Consider the following 14,992-nt stretch of genomic DNA (forward strand, 5'->3'; position numbering starts at 1 on the left):
ATTTTTTTACTTTTTTTAAATACACTACTAAATTTATTGTGTAAAATTAAAAATTATTAATAATTTTTAAATTATTTTTATTTATAAAAATTAAATAAAAAATATATTAATAATTAACATATAAGTATATTTTAGAGAGAGATCATTGATACAAAAACTAACCAATATAATAAAATTAAATATCAAATACTAGAGAAAATAGTCTATTTGAAACCTGATAATCCTTAAAAAAAATTATAATGGCAAGTTGGGTATTCACTATTCACAAATCACATACCCACAAAAAAACGCGTTGCTCTCTGTGCTTGCCTCCCCCTCTTTCGTTCCTTTCATTCATTTGTTGCATTCCTCAACGAAAGAAAGAAAGAAAAGAGTGAGCCACTGAAAACCCTAGCTAGCCTCCACCACCGCCGAACGGAGTGAACCACTGCCACCTTTCGTGGTTGTCCGAGGCTTCTCGCTTCTCGATTAGTCCCTGTTCGCTCTCTTCTTCCTCGCTCGGCGTCCATCTTCCGTCGTCTTCGTCCTGGTCGCCGTCGCCTTGTCGCCGTCGTATCGTCGCTGCCGTTTCGTCGCGCTCAACCGCTCTCCGTCGCGCTCAACCGCTCTCGAAGGTCAGTGGCAGTGATCACTTATTCTTGGTTTTTCTTTTTATTCTCTGTTCTGTAATCACTGAATGTTTCCGTCAGCCCAGAACCCTAACCCACAGAGAGCGAGCCCTTCTCCCTGTGCGGCGCCGTTGTTCTCGCTCACCCCAGAGTCCTAACTCTGTCGTCGTCTCGTTGATACAAGCCCCTCTATGCAGCGTTGTCATGCTCCATCACCCCATTGCAGTCGAGCCTCCCTCGTCTCTCTGTTTCCAGCGCTGTAGTCTCTGTCGTGAAACTGTAATGGAGCCTCAGCTCTATTCTTATTCTGATTTGTTTTTATTCTGAATTTTTTTATTCTGATTGTTGGTTTGATTCTGATTTATTTTTATTCTTCCGTTGTCGTCCCGTTGTTTATTCTGATTTGTTCTTTGGTTGGGCTGTTCTTGATTCTTTGGTTGGGTTGTTAATTCTAATGAATTTTTTGTTCGGTTTCTTTTTTTGGTAATTCTGGTTTAGGGTTGATTCAATGATTCTGACTTATTCAATGAACTTTTTCTAATTTATTTGTTCTAATAATGGTTTTTTCAGATTTTATTTCTTTGTTATATTTTATTAGTTGCAAAATCAGAAGGTGCAGTTTTTCTGGGTTTCTTTGCCAATTTCCTTGGCACCTTCATCTTTGTACTGGTGATAGCTTACCATTTTGTTATGGCTGATCCTAGGTTACTCTGGTTGTGATTTTCATGTTGTAAATTTAGCTATTTTTCTAATGGAAGTTAAGTTGATATAGAAAGGAATTTCATTTTGAGCATGTGATGTGAGTTTACTGCTATATCTTATCAAAGACTTCATTGACACTAATGAATTTGCTAGATGTATTAGAGTAAAGAAATATACAGCAACTGAAAAGAATAAGCATATGTATTAGAGTAAATTACACTAGCTTCCCCTAGAGTTTAGGTAATATTATACACATGATTCCTGGATTTCATATATAGCTTAACCTTAGAGAGGTTGGTGCCGTGTGTAATATCACCTAACTTTACAGAGTTCAGTGCAATTCAACAACAAAGAAGGAAAAGGAGAAAATGACCTTAAATACATCAACCAAATGGAATCCTTGTTTTAAATTTTGATTTCAGTTTATTTTTGTTCTTTTTCTTTTTTAAACTAATATTTGATGTCTCATACAGGAGACTGATCAATTGGAGTACATAATTCCAGAAGAGTCATCATTGGAACAGCACCTACAAGTTTCTGATACAATGTTTATAGACTTTGTAAGATACTTGCTTAGCATCAACCCTAAAAGAAGACCTACTGCTAGACAAGCACTAAAGCATCCTTGGCTTTCCCATGTTTACAAGTCCAAATAGTACGAGTTATTTTTATCTTCTAATTTTTTTTTTCTCCCTGCATATAGGAAAGCTTGCAATCACATTTTTGGTTTGTTTGTAAGCAAGAAGAAGAAAATTCACTGCCTCAAGATGTATATGTTTTGTTTTTGTTCCTTGTTGTAACAGTTTGTTCTTGTACAGAACTTGTGTCCATTGTTTTTTGCCTTCCATGGATGGGGAGGTTTGAGAATTTTACTAAAATAACATTTATGTTTTACCTTTATTATTAAATAGCCATTCATACCTGCTTTTAGTCGAGTAGGTGAGAGTATTTGAGTTCGTCAAAAACCAACCTGTTTTATCTCCTGCCTGCTTGATAGGATCAAAGAGCATCAAATCAAGTTTAACTTCTTCCGGAATCATTATGCAAAGAATATCCCACCGCCAATATCCATGGTGCCACACATCTTCTAACTTCAAGTGAGAATCAGAAATGTGCACAAAAGGAACCAAAGGAGCTAGCGTTCCACATGGTCGCCAAGTATGATACCAAAAGGATTGAGACATCCTGCCTGTACACCAATCAAAACCATCACGAAGCTTTTCTATTGTCTTATAAATCGCTCGCCAAGTGCTTGAAACATTATTAGAAAAATTGGGTGAAAAACAAGAATTCCCAGATAAATATTTTGCCAACATAATTCTTACCCAAAGCTTATCTTTATTATGCAATAATTGCCAAACAAGCTTTCTGAGTAAAGCAAAATTTACACATTGGATATCTCTAATTCCCAAGGCTCCATATTTTCTTGGAGTGACAACTTTGCTTCACTTGACCAAATTTAATCAACACTCCTCCACCTTTTTCTTCCACAAGAATTGTCTAAGCACAGAATCAATCTTTTGACAAACCGAAATAGGAAAAAGAGTTACTTGCATCTGATAAGAAGCAACAGATTTAATTAAGCAAAGCCTGTCTGCTCTGTTAAGGAGCCGACCTTTCCAACTAGCCATCCTATTCTTGATCTTCTCTAAAGAGTCCGAAAAAATAGATCTAGCAGCTCGAAGATGATTAAGGTTCACCCCAAGTATTTGTCTAGGTCACTAGTAAAAGGAATATGAGAAACATCAGACAAAATTTCCTTCCTTCTATTAAAGATATTTCTAGAACAAATAGCTTTAGATTTTTCAATGTTAACCTTCATACCTAAAGCTTTATAGAACAACTCCAAGGTGTGCACAACATTTTGAACTTGACTTTTCTTCGCTTTACAAAAAAGGAGGAGGTCATCTGCAAACATCAAGTGAGAAACTCTAGGTTCCCCTCTAGAAACAGCCACACCATCCCAAATACACTCGTCAACTTGTTTGGAAATGAAGCACGCCAATCTCTCCATACACAAAACAAATAAATACGGAGAAATTGGATCTCCTTGCCTGAGCCCTTTGCGAGGTTTGAAGCTGTCCAATCTATTTCCCTTCCAAAGGATGGAAAGATTTGAGACCTGAACACAATTCATTACAAGCCGAATAATTAGAGAAGGAAAGCCAAAATATTTAAGAGTGTGCTCAAGAAAATTTCAATCAACTCTATCATAAGCCTTTTCTAAATCAATCTTAAAAGCCATAGCTCCTTTTCTAGACTTTGTCCGCTTAAGAAAGTGAAGAACTTCTTGGGCGACAATAATATTATCAGGTGCTTCTCTACCATGAATAAATCCTTCTTAAGTTGGGCTAACAATCTCATCAAAAAATGGTCGTAATCTATTAACCAGCACTTTAGTCACTAGCTTATAAATTACATTACAAAGGCTTATTGGCCGAAAATCCTTCAATCTAGTTGGAGGGTCGCACTTAGGGATAAGAACAATCAAAGTTTCCAACAAAGAATGGCTTAACGTCTCCCCTAAGAATGCTTTCTGAACAGTACGTCATACCTCATGACCCACCACATCCTAATATTCCTTGAAGAAAAAAAACTTGAAAATCATCCGGCCCAGGAGCTTTGAACGAGCTCATATTATCCAGAGCTTCTTTAACCTCCAACATTGTTACTGGTTTAGACAAATTATCACAAGCATCCTGTCTAAGAGATGGCATAGGAATTTCTTCCATGCAATTAACCTCAACAGGCTCAGTAGAACAAAAAATATTTTTGAAGAAATGAACAACCTCCCTTTGCAAAACTTTCGGATCATCAGACCAAGACCCATCACTGACTAGCAACCCATGAAACTTGTTAGATTTTCTTCTAAGGATGGTTTGCATATGGAAAAAGCTAGTATTTCTATCACCATACCGAACCTATTGATCTCTTGACTTCTGGTACCAACGCAATTCTTCCTGGGCCAAAACTATATTATACTCAGCTCTCAATTCTTCCTCTTTGTGCTTCAGAATTGGATCATCGTCAGCTTCCATTTTCCGTTGAATACGATTCAAATAACCCTCCAATTTCCTCTTTTTAATAAAAATATTGCCGAAGACCGTAGAGTTGAATTCCAACGAAGCTTCTTGGACCCCAGCAACTTCCTATGGATGCCAAAGTCTGTACTATCCCAAGATTTCTGAAAATGGCCTTGTAATCAGGATGCGTTGCCTATGCCGCTTGGAATCTAAAATGCCGGTTTCCTTTCTTGATAGGAACTCCTTGACATCGGATAAGTAGGGGACAATGATCAGAGTGGGAGCGGCTGAAAACTTCAACAAAAGCTTATGGAAAAAGTAGGCGCCATTTTGTAGTACATCAAGCTCTATCCAATCTCTTTGCAATTTCTTTGTTTCCTTGAATTTTATGGAACCAAGTAAACCGTCTTCCAGAGGTTGTCAAATCAAAAAGACCAAAAGAATCTAGAGTACTTGCAAAGATACTACTGTTATTTGAATAGAAATTATCCCCCTCTCACCTCATGAACACTCAAAATATCATTAAAATCCCCAACCACCTCCCATGGGTCCTGAATGCACAAACCAATATCAAGCAGATGACTCCATAATTCTACTCTATTAGTGGCTTGAGGGCTGCCATAAACTGCACTGCAGATCCATCTTCGCCCACCACCATCAATTTCCAAAGTTACACATTGATTCATAGCCCAAAGAATTTTACAAGAAAATTTTAAATTAGCATAGAGGAACCAAATTCCTCCCTTGTGTCTAACAGCATCTACAATCCCTACAGGATAATAGTCTAATGTCCCCCAAAATTCTTTCATAGTTTCAAACTCAATATGAGTTTTCACCAAAATAAAAAAAGTTGGTTGAAATTTTCGTACCAACTCCTTACAGTGCACCTGAGACATCTTATTTGACGCACCCTAACATTCCAACTAATAATATTTAAATGGTCACAATCCATAAAAATAAATTAAATAATTGAAATGTTTACTCATTCTACCTCACGTTGATGGACCCTTGTCTCCAAGTGTCTCCTTGTGGACTTGCACCGCAGAACCATCATTCTTCTGTTGAGGTTGGGTCTCCAAGTTTGTTGTTGCACTAACTTTATCAAGCTCTTTTTGTACTCGAGAATCCATTGACAATGCTTCAGTAGGTGAGTTTTGAAGCGAAATAGGACGCTGCCTTTTGTGCCATGCTTTAAAAAAGGGAGTACTCTGATCCTTGAAAGCTACCTGAGTTGTTCCCAAAGAGCCAAGCGTGGATGGAGGATCTTTCTTTTCCTTAGGTCCCACCTTTGCATTTTGATAAGGACTTCACCTTTGCATTTGATGAGGATCCAGCATGCATGTTATTAGACCCAAAAGAAAATTTCTTACTCACTAAATTGGAGCATATTGCTACATTGGCTTTTTTTGGCACCACATTGTGGCCTTTACCCACTTTTTCCTTGCCTTTTCTACTAACTGTAACCCATTCACCCTCTTTTGCACGAGTATCTCTTTCCATACGCGAGTCTTGCAAATTATCATGCACAAGATCTGCTGCACCATGCTTCTCCATAATTTGAATTGATTTGGCATTAATTCCAAATTCAAAAGTTAAATTTTGATTTTTTACTAGGATTTGACTACCTTCCACCGTTTTCTCGTTGTTATCTACAAAAAAAGTGACGGCAAATTTTTCTCCTTCACTGTGCTTTCCTTCTCAATGCCATTGTTGTTCTCTTTCACACATTCTCTTGTTACATGCCCAAAGCAGCTACATTTTTCACAAATTAAATTCAAGTGCTCATATTCTATGTCATACATATGACCATCAACTTGAATTTTTTTTATAACTGGAAGTCCCAAGTTAATTTGCACACATGCTCTTGCATACTTTCCCCTCTCAGCAGACTTGGTGGCTAAGTCGATGCGGATCGGTTTGCCAACAGCTGACGCAACCATTTTCATGGCTCTCTCTTAATAATAGTTAATGTTTAAACCTGTGATTCTTATCCAAACCATGGTAGACCCAAAAGTGTTTTCACAAAGTCTGAATGAAGAACTCCAAGGTTTAACCGCAACATGACTTCCAGTAATCATCCACGGTCCTCCAAGGAGAACTTTCTCTCTATCCTCCAAGAGATCAAATTTGACTAAGAAATAGCCAAAACCGACATCTAGTACCTCATATCCTCCTTTGGTTCTCCAGACGCCTTTAAGAAATAGCTAAAATTTTTTCCAAGAACTTTGATCACAATGACATCTTTGTAGGGTTCTGCCAATATCTCTTTTGCTTCCTCAGTGAACGTCACAGTTGGTATCTCTGAATCGCCTTGCTTACTAACTACTGTAGCCATCTTATCCCCACCAAGAGAATCAGCAACCTCCAAAGCTCTTCTTACTGAGGCACCAACAACTTTATCTTTGAACGATATCCGTTGACTTTGAGTCTTGTCACCATCTTCTTTAATCCCCTCCTTTTCACCTGGCATGCCCCTCTCCGCTCTCCCCCTTATTACTTTCGCCGACATGGCCGACTGCCTCGCTATATGCCACCCTCGAAGACTCTCCCCTGCTCTCCCCACTCTCCATTTCACGTATGTGAAAGAATGTTAAAATAAACACATTTTACTTTTATCATTTTTTTATGTACTAAAAAACGTATAGATTGTTACTCCGTCCTTTTTTTTTAAGTTGCATGCTATAGTTAAGAGTAAAAATATTAAAGAGATAAAGATCCATTTTGACAGATTTTTAAGTATCATAAAATTATCCTTTTCTTTATAGTTGCTGCAAACTACTACTTTTCTGAATTTGGATGTGACAAAGACTTGAACCAAATATTCAATATGGACTATAGGGATGAAATTAAAATGAATATAGCCGTAGTCAATAATTGACCGGGTTTGGTTGATAAATTCAGTTCATGACCAAATAAATAAATAGACTGACATTCACTTATATGGAATAAATAATAAAGGAGAAAATTTAATCGTGTTCAATACTACATCCTAAGCAACATTTAAATTGCCAATTTAGTTATCAGGAGACAGTTACTAGCATTTTTATATTGATTTAGTCCATCTGATGCAAACAATATTTCTTAAACATTAGAATGAGCTAAAATTTCTGAAAGTAAAGTTGAGTAGTAATTGTTTTCACTTTGAAGGTATACTTTTTATATCAACAGATTGCTGTCATTAACAGGTTTTTAATTTGCAATAATATTTTCTTCAAATTTGAACATTTGACATCCCTTTGAGGGTGCAGCTTGATTAATAAAACTCTTAATCCATATGAGTTTAGCTAACATGTGTTTTAAGAGTATATGATAATATTATTATTAATAGAATATTTTAAATATTTTTATTTAATAAATAAAAAATAAATATATTAAAAACTTAAATTTTTATATTTTAAAAAAAATCTTTTTAATTTATCATCTTAAGATATGCATTTAGGATACACATTAGATAAACCCAATCCATATTATTGGTGTATCACATTAATTGGAAGTCATAACTCCAGAACCAATACAATAGTATTATTCGAACATATTTTTTGTGAATATTTGTATGAATGCGTATTTTATTATTTTTACACATAATTCTCTTGAAATACCCATAACTTTATGAGCTTAGTTAATATGTGTTCTTAAGATATATATTAAAATTATTATAAATAAAAAATTTTAAACGTTTTATTTTAATGAATATTAAATAAATATATTAGAAATTTAATTTTTTTTATTTTTTTTTAATTTCATTAGTAATCTTAACATTAGCTAAATCATAAGGGTTCGATCATCGTTACGAGGCTTTGGTTCAGATTCGGACGTAGTGTGTCTTTAAATTGTTTGTTTGCTATGGTTGGATGTGGACTCCTAGGTCTCTGACAATGGCGCTAATGTTTTGAGAATTACCTAAAATTGGGTTGTATTTGGACTTAGATGTGAGATCTACGCTCCTTCTGTAGCAGTGTCCGACTTGTACTAGTGCCGAGGCACTGCCGTCCAAGTTTCTCATGAGAAAATTGGAGTGGTACCTGTAAGGGACTTCGATGCGTAAGTTAGCAAGAGTTTTGGGCATGTTTTTAGTAGATTAGATTTTGAGTATACCTGAGTATGTCAGTGTATTTATAGTAGAATAGTTAACCACCATTTTAGAGTAGTTTCACCTTTAATGGTGGATGCCATTTCCTTTTGATAGAGAAGTTGTTGAGATATCCTTTCTAGATGGATAGGAGATATCTTAGGAAGTAGTTATTTATTTAAATAAGTAGGACTTTGTACAAATGTCATTGTGCCCAACGATATAAGGCTAGGTAGGTGTGGGAGAAGTCTGATCTCTTGTGTGGCCTCTATTCTTTTTGGATCTGACTTGATCTTGGGCATCATGTATAATCAAAACTTGAAATTGCTTGATTACAAGGCATTGGAAAGGCAAAAAAAATTATTAGTTGTTACTATTTATTACTTGCGAAAATTTGATGTGTGTGTGGTGGAAAAGAATAAATAACCAGAGAAACTGAGATGAAAATGAGTAATAAACTTGCATTTATGAAGAATTATGCTAGTTACAATGCTAATGACAACTATTTATATGGCTATATTACTCTAACTAACTTTGTACAATTCAGCAAAACTAATGATAATAGATCTCAATAAACTAACAAACTACTTAACTAAGCAAGAGAACTATACTAATAGTTTCTAACTTCCTATTAAATAATAATCAGCAACCAGTATAATCAAAATGTGCAGATTTGGTATCTCACAATTCTTATTAGTAAAGCTCATTTTACAATGCAAGGATGCGATTAACTTGGAAACAAATATGAATTTGAAATTAAAGGTGGGGATGAACAAAGTATTGGTGGGATATAGATTTTCAGAAAATACAATTGTTCCCATAATGCAGCTAATAGCGAGTGCACCATTGGATAATCTAACAATAATGGGATCTATTTTAAAGTGATTTTGAAAATCTATTAGGGTATAAGACACGTAATTCGTGGCTCCAGTGTCTATAACCCATGGCTTGTGTTTTTGGGTGGAAATATATAAATCCTTGATATGAGAATTAAAATGCAAAATATGAACCATTTTACCTTGATGAGGAGAAGGAGTGATTTTGGTTGAAACCTGGCTAACGCTATGACTATGAGCATGGTGTGCATCTTGTCTGATGAGCAATGCTAGAAGTATCTCTCGTTGAGTGGTTGTTCTGGAGTGAATTTATTGATGGTTGTTTCACTTCTAACCATCTGGTGATCACTGAGATTATCATTGTCACCTTCAGTGTTGTCAACAACTGCCATACAATTGAGGACAGGGTTCTTGTTGTCAAAACAAGATTTGAAGTTGGGTGGATAACCATATTTTTTGTAGCAATATTGTATGTCCAGATTTTTCACAACGGGTGCATTGCAGTTTATTCCGGCCACTCTTTTTTCAGCCTGAGTCTTCCTTCTTTTGCCCCAACCTTTTCCTCCACTTTATGAGGAACCTGCGATGCTCGATGTAACATCCTACCACGCAGAGCTTTACACCTAGGATGTAAAATAGAAGTGGTGAGACGCTACGACTTCTAAAAATAAAAGCTTATATATATAATATAGTTGAAGAAGATTTATTCTAGGAGCCTTTGAAGAAAAGTTAAAATTGAAAACGGTAAAACGAAAAGCGCAACACTCACGATACGTAAACGATAAACGGAAAGGATAAGAGAAGCTAATATAGATATAACCGAAAGAGAGTTCCAAGGTACAAATATCAAAGTTTCAGACTCAGCTCGCAAAAATAAACCGGCTTAAGCACATAAGCATATATACATAAATATAGGAGAACCCAAAACACAACCCAAAATAAAAAGTTGCAGAACCTAATTCTCCAAAATAGCCTTTTAGAGCAAGATAATACAACAAATACATAGGCAGTGGAGATAAAAGTATCTACACATATACATATATATAAGATAAAGCCCCAAAGACAAGGATCTCCGCTATCAGAAGCTTCCAGCATGCCTCAGCGAGGTGTCGCCTATCCTGCATCTAAAAACCACAAATATCCGTATGGGATGAGAACCCCAGAACCGGGGGTTCTCAGCATGATAAAAGTGCCACATACATAAGATATAAGGTCTTGGGAATGCCAGAGGCAATCCTAGAATGCCGACACTTAGATTTTAAAACTTAAGAATTAAAACCGAAACCATAAATAAGGGTGTTTTTCTAAGGATTCCTAAGCTTAACCAAATACTTTAACCTAACTCTCCATCATCCTCTTTCCTCCAAAACCTCCAACACCAGTAGAATCACACAGACAAGCAAGCAGACAATAACAAACATAATTAGGATGCAAGTAATGCAAGTAGCACGTATACAAGTAAGCTTATGAAAGTCATATAGGCATTTCCAATTATAGCATAAACAAGCAATTCAAACAATATGCATATGATGCATGCCTATCCTATGCCTGTTGATATCAACTGTCGGTTACTTAGCCAGTCCGATATGTCCTGGTAGCTAACCGTGAACAGAACAACAAATACAGAGCAAGTGGGACAACGCCGCAACCCTTGCATCTTACCCGCATACTCGAAGCAGAGGACAACTTCACCCTACCTCTTACTCAGGCAGTGTTACATTCTCGACCCGGAGCAAGTGGCAACAGAACACAACCCTTGCATCTTACCCGAAGCCTTGAACTTTCCCAGAGCAAGTGGATAACACCACTGCGTCTTACCCGGAGGCATATTGCAATCACATTTAATCTCATCATTATTATAATTTATTCAATTTCCTTCAATTTCACAATCCAATTCAGTTTTCATCATTTTCCCAATTCATTCATAATCATTTATAATCAATGCATAATCATCCTTTACAGCCCTGGCATCATATATACCTCAGTTCTCTGCATTTTTCATATATAATTCATCATTTTTCAACTTTACTTCACCCCCAAGTTACCTCCATTTCCTAACTCCATCTTGTTACTAGGTTTACTAATAAGATTTAGGGTTAAAAGAATGAAAATAGAGATTTAGAGGTTCAAAATTGGATTTAAAACACAATATTCATTTGCTGAAAAATAGGGATATGCGTATGCATGTCATATGTATGCGTACGCATTGACCTCTTGTTGGCCAAGACGCGTACGCATACCCAGTCTGCGTACGCATGTACGCTGGACAGAATTGAACGCATGCGTATAGCTCCTGTATGCGTACGCGAAACACCCTTTTTCAGGTACTATGCGTACGCATGCACATGCACGCGTACGCATAGGTGCCCAAACAGAATTGAACCAATGCGTATAGGGGTGTATGCGTACGTTTGCAAGGCTTTTTAGCCAAGAATTTGACTAAGTTTAAAAACTGCAGAATTTCACTTTAAAACCTCAAACTTCTGACGTGCATAACTTTTTCGTTTTAAAATATTTTTCATTCGTTTTTTGAACGGCGTAAACTTTACTGACCCAACTTTCATATGAATTGAGTTTGAAATAATTTGGGGGTTCAGAAGCCGAGTTATAGCTCTCCAAAGTTTGGCCAAAAATCAGATTTTCACAAAGGTCTCCAAACCTCTATTTTACCCAAACCATAACTCATTTCTAATATTCCAAGCTTACAAACAACATCAAGACACACCAAATCATACCTCATCATCCCTTATTCATATTATGACATCCTTAAGCACAAATTCATCAAGTTTAACTTCAACAAGCTTACATAATTTCATACTCAATTCTCTTTGTACCTTTATTATTCATTAACAACATCATTTCATCAACAATTCACCACATTATTAACATTAACTAACACACCAACACCAAATTTACTTATTTTAATCATTCCACAATTTCACACACTCACTCAACAATTTCCTCTCCCGATTCCTCAATTACATATGCTTCATATATACATTACGCCCTCTCCATCACAACCAACATCATACAACACATTTTTCATCAAATTATCAATATTCACAATTCCTTGCCAATCATCATTCAAAATCCTCACTCATGAACCTTTATATTTAAATTACTAACTTTTGACACACATACATACTTCAACCTATCTTATGGTCAATTAGCCTAAGTTTTCACAGAACATTATATATTAAATACGAGAAATCTAAACTATACCTTGGCCGATTTCTATGTATTACCTGAGACAACCCACTAATGCACTGAACACAGCCCGAGGAGGTCCTGAATCACCAAGGCAACGTCACCCAACCTCCACCAAGTCTCAAGTGTCCACAAATCAAGCTCCAATTAATATATATACACCTAACTTCACATTACCACACATATATATCCAAAATTTAGTACCCAACATGTAAAATTAAAAAATTAACTAGAGTTCTAGGATTCTCACCGTACCAACAAAAAATTGGGACAAGACTCAGCAAGTCCACCAAGTTAATTTGATCCTAAACACTGAAATTACACAAAATCTCAACACCAAAATGCAAGAAATTCGAAACTGGAAGTGAGGAAATCAAGGAGAGAAACGTGAATTCCTTACCTTGCAATGTACCAGGCTTTGTAGAGATCGATGCTGCGGAAGCGTGACCGCAAACAGTACGACGATTGGAGCTCTGGATCAAAAGTTACGTGAATTTGAATGAAATCAAGGGTTTTGGAATTACAACATGTTCTTCCCCCTTTTGAATATTCCCAGCGTGTTTGCATGCTGTAAAGGAGAAGATGAGCTTCAACTAATTATATTTAATGAGTTGGTGGTCCCACGGGCTCGGTTCGATCGGTTTAGTCTGTTTGACCCAATCTTGGGCCAAATTCTTTAAAATTAGTGTCAAAATTCTTGTTTTAATTAGCTCTATCACATTTTACTATAAAATTTACATTTCTAATTCTTTTATTAAAAATTAATTTATTAATTATCTATTCACTAATTTTACGAGGTTTACACTCGAAGAAGAAGTAGCACTGGCCAAAATCTTGACATCTAAATCATTGTCCAAGTTGAAGAGTTGCCTTTCTTATTGAGTGATCATCATGGACAAGATTTTATTGACTTAACAGTGGAGTATTGCTCACCAAGGCCACGAAGGACTTTCCTGACTCTTTCCTCATCTTTGTGCATTTGAACAGTCCCTAGTCCACAATTACATTTCACACAATCATAGGCAGGAACAGATATGAAATTATCAATTTCTTTCCAAAGGTTCTTTAGTTTGGCAAAGTAAGCAGTAACAGTTATATCACCCTACTTGAGTGCGTATACTTCTTCATTCAACTCTGCTACTCTGAAACGATCACCTTAATAATAGCGGTGCTTGAGATCATTCCACAACGTTGTTCCAAAGAACGCTTTAATAGATGTCTGGACTGAGGGAAAGATTTATCCAGGCTACAACATATGTGTTGCATCGCTGTCATACCTTGAAAATCAGATCAATTTTCTCTGGTCTCAATATGGTGCCGTCAGCAACTTTCAATTTATTTTTCGAAGTGAGAGCAATGACTATGGGCTTGCTCCACACGCTGTAGTTCGCACCGATAAGGGTAACATTAGTGATAGTTATATTTGGATTTTCAAACGAAAAAATGTAGTAAGGGCTTGCCAAATCTTGATTCGTATTAGTTTTCTTGTTAATGTGACTCTGAATTTGCGCTAATTGATTGAAGAACACAGCAAATTGATGCATGTCCATGGTAGGAGTGGCTCCTCCTAATCCAATACTTGAATTCGCCTCCATAAGCTTCAAATCTGATAAACTTCGATTTTGAGAGTCAAAATCACAACCTTTCTCTCTCATTCTCGTTGATCGAAAATTCGCTATTCTACACTGTTAGAAAATCAGTGAAACAACAGAGCTCTTATTAAATTCTGTGGTATGAGTTCAAGAGAGAAGAAGAAAGAAAACAAATGAAAAAAGTCGAAAAAAAGAAAAAGGGGAAGGATGTGAAGATTGAGAAAATTGAGTAAAGGAAAAGTTCACGAGTACTACGTCAACATTGATGCTAGATTCTTTATTATTCTCTAAATGCGATCGACAATGCGCAAATAAGAGAATAAGTCACTTTTTTCTCCCTCAAAAATTTTGTATTTTTTTATCCATATTCATCACACCATATAAAAATTTGATATGTATATGTGGAAAAAAAACACATAATCAAAGAAATTGAGATGAAAATAAATAATAAACTTCTATTATTGAAAAATCAGACTAGTTACAATACTATTGATAACTATTTATATAGCTATATTATTCTAATTAACTTTGTATAACTCAACAAAACTAATAATAATAGACTTTAATAAATTAACAAACTGCATAACTAAGTAAGAGAATTATACTAATAGCACTAACAATTTCTAACTTCCTATTAAATAATAATGAGCAACCAATATAATCAAGCAAGAGTACTGCTAATCTAGTTTTCCATGAGGCGGCCACTCAGGTGTGGATATTAAAAACATCCTTAGCAAAAGACTAGCGCTCTCCTCCAATTGATGTTAGCCGTGTGATAAATGTCAATAATGGTTAAATCATGCAAAGTTTTAAACTGAGATTTTTGGTTCAAGTTCAACGGTTCAATCAATTCTTTAGAATATACTGAACCAATTAATGTGTTGGGCCAAGTGCATTGCTCTTTTCTTTTGTTTTATTGGACCTGATTTTTGTTGTTTTCTTGTTTTCGTTTTTC

The 14,992-nt window shown here is 35.8% G+C and overlaps 1 long non-coding RNA gene across 1 annotated transcript; it reads left to right on the forward strand.

Annotated features, from left to right (window-relative positions):
• Positions 1 to 195: 195 nt before the first annotated feature.
• LOC140174446 (uncharacterized) lies at positions 196 to 2,210 on the forward strand. The gene is made up of 3 exons (XR_011863624.1): positions 196 to 614; positions 695 to 887; positions 1,784 to 2,210. It is a non-coding gene; the product is annotated as an uncharacterized lncRNA (long non-coding RNA).
• Positions 2,211 to 14,992: the final 12,782 nt, after the last annotated feature.

The sequence above is a fragment of the Arachis hypogaea genome, chromosome 7, assembly GCF_003086295.3.
Source record: "Arachis hypogaea cultivar Tifrunner chromosome 7, arahy.Tifrunner.gnm2.J5K5, whole genome shotgun sequence".
NCBI classification, from domain to species: domain Eukaryota; kingdom Viridiplantae; phylum Streptophyta; class Magnoliopsida; order Fabales; family Fabaceae; genus Arachis; species Arachis hypogaea.